Below are 7,712 nucleotides of genomic sequence, written 5' to 3'. Positions count from 1 at the left end.
AGTCCCCTTGCTGATATCTTAACTTTGAATTTTCACCAAAAAAAGTTAAGATAAATAAAACAGAATCCATGTGCAATTACTTTTTCCCTCAAGTCCCCAGATTGTAGCACATTATAATATTTCTTAACAGCACACAAGGCAATCTAAAGCCATCAAGCTTACGTAACTCCTTAAACATTAGAGGCATAGTGTTTTTTACATTTCCATGTACATGCATATTAGCTTAAGTTAACCTCAAATTTTAAGTGGGTGTGTTTTAAGGATTAGAGTCAAAGGAGCACAGTAAAAACGGTGTTAGAGTGGCAATTGTTGTTTGCATAGGCCCACCAAAATATGAGAGGCATGGAAAGGAATAGCCTTGGCCTAAATACAAAGAGATCCTACCCCTGAAGTTTCCTGGCATAAGACCAGCTCTAGGCCTCAGGAAAGTTATCGTTCGCTCCAAGACATTGTCCGTAGCGCCAACACACTTATCACAGAGTCTCTGTTGTTGGTCTCATGTTTCTGTATTAAAGATTCTGGAATCTGCATGTCCTACATTGAAGTCATGATGAGGAGTGCCTTCTCGTTTCACTTCACCATGAAAGGGGAATGCAGGAAGCCCTGTCCTATAAGCAGGTTGTTGTTGTTGTTAAGTCTTCTCAGTGTTAAAGGAAGTCTCTTTTGAGCAGGACGATGTCTGAGCAGTGGTAGGGTCTTCCGTGGTAGAGGATTGCTTCCAGGTGATGTTATAGACAAACCTCACCATAAATGGGCAATACAGCAAGCCCTGTCCAGTAAACAGGTCATTGTTCTTGTTGTCTTCTCAGTGCTAAGGGATGTCTCTTTTGAGTAGATCGATGTCAGAGCAGCTGTAGGGTCGTCCCTGGTACAGGAATGCCTCCGGGTGATGTTATATACAACCTTGGATGTTTTGTAAATGTCTTCTGTAGATCAAGGGGTAAATGGAGAATGTCCATTCTTCTGAGGCCTGTGCCAGGTCTTTATGTCAATGTTCAGGGTGTAAGGTCTCATTGTACTACAAGATTTGTGTGTTCCCCTTTCTATTAGATAAGAACTTATTGGTATGTATAGTATTTTCCCATGTCAGTGTGCCTACGCAAACAAGATATAAAGCCACGTGGTGCTATCAGATATATGGGGGCATAAGAACATTTCCAACAAGACCCATGACTTGGTTCAAACATAAGTATTAAACTGAGGGATTCTTTCACACCAAATTCCATATTGAGTAGTTCACAAAGAGAAGATAAAAAAAAATGGGGGGGGATCATCACTGTATAAGAAAGTATTTAGCAAAAGTTATAGCCGTCAAAGAAAACACGCATAAAATGTTGAAAAGATATGTGTCCTTTTTATGCCTTTTAAAATAGTTGTGTGGGTGTTAACTCTAGGGCACCACTTTGGTCTGTGAATTAGGACTCAAGAGTACTTAAGTTAGAAAGGGTAAAAAAGGAGTAATGATGATAGGAGTTAAAGAAGTTAAAGAGAAATATGAACTTATGAAGGGGTATGCAAAAGGGCAGAGTACAAAATGGACATTCTGCATACATAAAAACATAATTCAATGATAGTGAGTACTAGTAATGTTTCTTGTGAGAGTACTATTAATGTTTCTTGTGCGCGCGGGGGCAATAGCCCCCACGCGATTTTGAAAATGTAGACTGGACAGAGATTACCAGTGCCAGCCAAACCTCCTCCTGCCTGACTCCCGGCTCCCAGGAAGGAGAGATCCTTCAAGAAGCTGGGAGAACAGAAGTTCAGAGCCCCACCCAGACCCTCCCTAAGGAGCCGCATGGATAGTGGGGGAAGGCCTAGGGTCCTTCAAGCTCCACCAAGGGACCCAACTCACCGGCTTGCCCAGGGGTGTGGCCCGGGGAAGCCCTGGAGATCTGGAGCAAGGCGGCAGAGGGGTGCTGGGGTTACCCAAATCCCGCACCCCCCCTAGGCCTGGCCAAGCAGGCCTCCGGCATGGCGTGGGCCTGCCAAACCTCCTCCTGCCTGACTCCCGGCTCCCAGGAAGGAGAGATCCTTCAAGAAGCTGGGAGAACAGAAGTTCAGAGCCCCACCCAGACCCTCCCTAAGGAGCCGCATGGATAGTGGGGGAAGGCCTAGGGTCCTTCAAGCTCCACCAAGGGACCCAACTCACCGGCTTGCCCAGGGGTGTGGCCCGGGGAAGCCCTGGAGATCTGGAGCAAGGCGGCAGAGGGGTGCTGGGGTTACCCACATCCCGCACCCCCCCTAGGCCTGGCCAAGCAGGCCTCCGGCATGGCGTGGGCCTGCCAAACCTCCTCCTGCCTGACTCCCGGCTCCCAGGAAGGAGAGATCCTTCAAGAAGCTGGGAGAACAGAAGTTCAGAGCCCCACCCAGACCCTCCCTAAGGAGCCGCATGGATAGTGGGGGAAGGCCTAGGGTCCTTCAAGCTCCACCAAGGGACCCAACTCACCGGCTTGCCCAGGGGTGTGGCCCGGGGAAGCCCTGGAGATCTGGAGCAAGGCGGCAGAGGGGTGCTGGGGTTACCCAAATCCCGCACCCCCCCTAGGCCTGGCCAAGCAGGCCTCCGGCATGGCGTGGGCCTGCCAAACCTCCTCCTGCCTGACTCCCGGCTCCCAGGAAGGAGAGATCCTTCAAGAAGCTGGGAGAACAGAAGTTCAGAGCCCCACCCAGACCCTCCCTAAGGAGCCGCATGGATAGTGGGGGAAGGCCTAGGGTCCTTCAAGCTCCACCAAGGGACCCAACTCACCGGCTTGCCCAGGGGTGTGGCCCGGGGAAGCCCTGGAGATCTGGAGCAAGGCGGCAGAGGGGTGCTGGGGTTACCCAAATCCCGCACCCCCCCTAGGCCTGGCCAAGCAGGCCTCCGGCATGGCGTGGGCCTGCCAAACCTCCTCCTGCCTGACTCCCGGCTCCCAGGAAGGAGAGATCCTTCAAGAAGCTGGGAGAACAGAAGTTCAGAGCCCCACCCAGACCCTCCCTAAGGAGCCGCATGGATAGTGGGGGAAGGCCTAGGGACTTCAAGCTCCACCAAGGGACCCAACTCACCGGCTTGCCCAGGGGTGTGGCCCGGGGAAGCCCTGGAGATCTGGAGCAAGGCGGCAGAGGGGTGCTGGGGTTACCCAAATCCCGCACCCCCCCTAGGCCTGGCCAAGCAGGCCACCGGCATGGCGTGGGCCTGCCAAACCTCCTCCTGCCTGACTCCCGGCTCCCAGGAAGGAGAGATCCTTCAAGAAGCTGGGAGAACAGAAGTTCAGAGCCCCACCCAGACCCTCCCTAAGAAGCCGCATGGATAGTGGGGGAAGGCCTAGGGTCCTTCAAGCTCCACCAAGGGACCCAACTCACCGGCTTGCCCAGGGGTGTGGCCCGGGGAAGCCCTGGAGATCTGGAGCAAGGCGGCAGAGGGGTGCTGGGGTTACCCAAATCCCGCACCCCCCCCTAGGCCTGGCCAAGCAGGCCACCGGCATGGCGTGGGCCTGCCAAACCTCCTCCTGCCTGACTCCCGGCTCCCAGGAAGGAGAGATCCTTCAAGAAGCTGGGAGAACAGAAGTTCAGAGCCCCACCCAGACCCTCCCTAAGGAGCCGCATGGATAGTGGGGGAAGGCCTAGGGTCCTTCAAGCTCCACCAAGGGACCCAACTCACCGGCTTGCCCAGGGGTGTGGCCCGGGGAAGCCCTGGAGATCTGGAGCAAGGCGGCAGAGGGGTGCTGGGGTTACCCAAATCCCGCACCCCCCCTAGGCCTGGCCAAGCAGGCCTCCGGCATGGCGTGGGCCTGCCAAACCTCCTCCTGCCTGACTCCCGGCTCCCAGGAAGGAGAGATCCTTCAAGAAGCTGGGAGAACAGAAGTTCAGAGCCCCACCCAGACCCTCCCTAAGGAGCCGCATGGATAGTGGGGGAAGGCCTAGGGTCCTTCAAGCTCCACCAAGGGACCCAACTCACCGGCTTGCCCAGGGGTGTGGCCCGGGGAAGCCCTGGAGATCTGGAGCAAGGCGGCAGAGGGGTGCTGGGGTTACCCAAATCCCGCACCCCCCCTAGGTCTGGCCAAGCAGGCCTCCGGCATGGCGTGGGCCTGCCAAACCTCCTCCTGCCTGACTCCCGGCTCCCAGGAAGGAGAGATCCTTCAAGAAGCTGGGAGAACAGAAGTTCAGAGCCCCACCCAGACCCTCCCTAAGGAGCCGCATGGATAGTGGGGGAAGGCCTAGGGTCCTTCAAACTCCACCAAGGGACCCAACTCACCGGCTTGCCCAGGGGTGTGGCCCGGGGAAGCCCTGGAGATCTGGAGCAAGGCGGCAGAGGGGTGCTGGGGTTACCCAAATCCCGCACCCCCCCTAGGCCTGGCCAAGCAGGCCTCCGGCATGGCGTGGGCCTGCCAAACCTCCTCCTGCCTGACTCCCGGCTCCCAGGAAGGAGAGATCCTTCAAGAAGCTGGGAGAACAGAAGTTCAGAGCCCCACCCAGACCCTCCCTAAGGAGCCGCATGGATAGTGGGGGAAGGCCTAGGGTCCTTCAAGCTCCACCAAGGGACCCAACTCACCGGCTTGCCCAGGGGTGTGGCCCGGGGAAGCCCTGGAGATCTGGAGCAAGGCGGCAGAGGGGTGCTGGGGTTACCCACATCCCGCACCCCCCCTAGGCCTGGCCAAGCAGGCCTCCGGCATGGCGTGGGCCTGCCAAACCTCCTCCTGCCTGACTCCCGGCTCCCAGGAAGGAGAGATCCTTCAAGAAGCTGGGAGAACAGAAGTTCAGAGCCCCACCCAGACCCTCCCTAAGGAGCCGCATGGATAGTGGGGGAAGGCCTAGGGTCCTTCAAGCTCCACCAAGGGACCCAACTCACCGGCTTGCCCAGGGGTGTGGCCCGGGGAAGCCCTGGAGATCTGGAGCAAGGCGGCAGAGGGGTGCTGGGGTTACCCAAATCCCGCACCCCCCCTAGGCCTGGCCAAGCAGGCCTCCGGCATGGCGTGGGCCTGCCAAACCTCCTCCTGCCTGACTCCCGGCTCCCAGGAAGGAGAGATCCTTCAAGAAGCTGGGAGAACAGAAGTTCAGAGCCCCACCCAGACCCTCCCTAAGGAGCCGCATGGATAGTGGGGGAAGGCCTAGGGTCCTTCAAGCTCCACCAAGGGACCCAACTCACCGGCTTGCCCAGGGGTGTGGCCCGGGGAAGCCCTGGAGATCTGGAGCAAGGCGGCAGAGGGGTGCTGGGGTTACCCAAATCCCGCACCCCCCCTAGGCCTGGCCAAGCAGGCCTCCGGCATGGCGTGGGCCTGCCAAACCTCCTCCTGCCTGACTCCCGGCTCCCAGGAAGGAGAGATCCTTCAAGAAGCTGGGAGAACAGAAGTTCAGAGCCCCACCCAGACCCTCCCTAAGGAGCCGCATGGATAGTGGGGGAAGGCCTAGGGTCCTTCAAGCTCCACCAAGGGACCCAACTCACCGGCTTGCCCAGGGGTGTGGCCCGGGGAAGCCCTGGAGATCTGGAGCAAGGCGGCAGAGGGGTGCTGGGGTTACCCAAATCCCGCACCCCCCCTAGGCCTGGCCAAGCAGGCCTCCGGCATGGCGTGGGCCTGCCAAACCTCCTCCTGCCTGACTCCCGGCTCCCAGGAAGGAGAGATCCTTCAAGAAGCTGGGAGAACAGAAGTTCAGAGCCCCACCCAGACCCTCCCTAAGGAGCCGCATGGATAGTGGGGGAAGGCCTAGGGTCCTTCAAGCTCCACCAAGGGACCCAACTCACCGGCTTGCCCAGGGGTGTGGCCCGGGGAAGCCCTGGAGATCTGGAGCAAGGCGGCAGAGGGGTGCTGGGGTTACCCAAATCCCGCACCCCCCCTAGGCCTGGCCAAGCAGGCCTCCGGCATGGCGTGGGCCTGCCAAACCTCCTCCTGCCTGACTCCCTTAAATTATTTTTTTAATCTCTCAGTTCTGAATGAGACCTCATGGGGGAGCTGCTATCACACTATAGTTAAGAGCACACTGTTATTTCAACAAGGACTGACCTTTACAGATTGGGAAAAAACGTGACTTTTGCTGCAAAGAAAAAGGTTCTTGATTTGTTTCCTACAAGAGTCCACAGACATATTCTAATCAAGAAGAAAGCTCCAATTGGCCTTAGCCCAATAAAATCTCAAAAGAAAAATATATCTAATATTGAAGACTTTACTTGTAAAATATTCAAATTAAAGACAATTCCAAGTATTATTTTCTTAGAGATAAAGTTCATTGTAGAGTAATTTTGTTATTATAAGTATGTTAATTATAAACAGTACTTAGGATAGATGAATTTTGTGTGATACATAGATTGAAAAACAAAACTGGCCCACCTCTTTCTTTAAAAGGAAGTTTCAGTAATAAATAGCAATGATTTTAATAATGCCTTACATATAAAAACTAGTGAGTAAAATAGTTTAGCATCATTCATCATCATTACTTGTCAAAATAAGAAAATATATAGATTAATTGCTTTCAATATTATTACATCTGTGGCCAAACACCAATCAACAGACCAGCAGTTGAAAATTATGAAATTAAAGGGACAAGGGTCATATAATATTTGAAAATAAGTAAAATAAGATATGCTTGAACAGTGAAAATATAGAGTACAGATTTAAGTCAAATTGAAATGTCAAAATGAGAAACAAAAGATAAAAAGAGTAATATTATATAATTTGATATAAAATTGTATCTTATAAATAAAATAGCTTTTGGTAGGATATCATTAGATTTCACATGCATAATTCAAACAGTACTAACATTGTATTAGGTATTTTTATATGGGAGCAAAATGTAGAACTTGTGAATTTATTAAGACACTGATAGATATTAATGTAAGAATTTTATAAATTTCTTTGAACATAGGTTATTCATAATAGGAAGTTTCATTCATTTTTACTCTTCCTTGGATGTCAGTTTAGGTCTTATCTGTAAAAATATTTTCTACAGTACCCTTTAATGGGTTTTAAACTTAAAAAATACAGAAATGTATGAAAGTAAAAAAAATAAAAGGAAGTTTCAGGACAGTGCACACAGAAGGTTATTGCTGTTGATGTTTTTGGCATTAAATAATTTGGAAAGTCCTACAAATTCACATTTTGGTACAGCTTCAGGATATGAGAAATGATGTCCAAAGACACTAAACACTTTCAGCAACCTAAATCATCAGAAAAGAAACAGTTTGGCTTAGCAGCTCTTTAATGGTAAGCAAATTGAGGTTGTGGGTTTCTACATTAAAAAAAAAACTTGATTAATCGGGATGTCTGATAAGATTTTAGAATCTTCAGTTTCTATTTTTCAGTTGGCAATTGAGGAATCCAGCCCAGGGAAGAAGCAGAACTTCCTACAATCAGGTAGTTCTTTGTTGCAAGTCAGCCCCTGAAGAGGTTGATGGAGGGATGGAAGATGAGGCCTTTCTCCTCCAGCTTGGACCACACGTCTGTCACCCCGTTCAGTCGGTGGTTCTGAGGTGAATGCGGCGGGAAGAAAGCCAACAGGCAGTCAGGCTTCTGAAGAAAACAACTCTTTATTCCGTGAAGAGGCCGAAGTCAAAAGGCCTAAGAATAGGTTCAGGACAAAAAGCCTCTCGCCTTCCACAGACCCTTGTTTTTATGCCCTAGAATCAGGTACGACCCAATGGTGGGATCAGGTACTACTCAATGGTGGGAGCAGAATCAGGTACCACCCTAGGGTAGGAGCAGAATGCCAGGTCACACCCTAGGGTAGGGCACAATCACAATCAGGGT

This window comes from Suncus etruscus, chromosome X (genome assembly GCF_024139225.1).
Source record: "Suncus etruscus isolate mSunEtr1 chromosome X, mSunEtr1.pri.cur, whole genome shotgun sequence".
In the NCBI taxonomy this organism is placed as follows: domain Eukaryota; kingdom Metazoa; phylum Chordata; class Mammalia; order Eulipotyphla; family Soricidae; genus Suncus; species Suncus etruscus.
The sequence above is the reverse complement of the archived record's forward strand: the minus strand, read 5'-3'. Positions refer to the sequence as shown.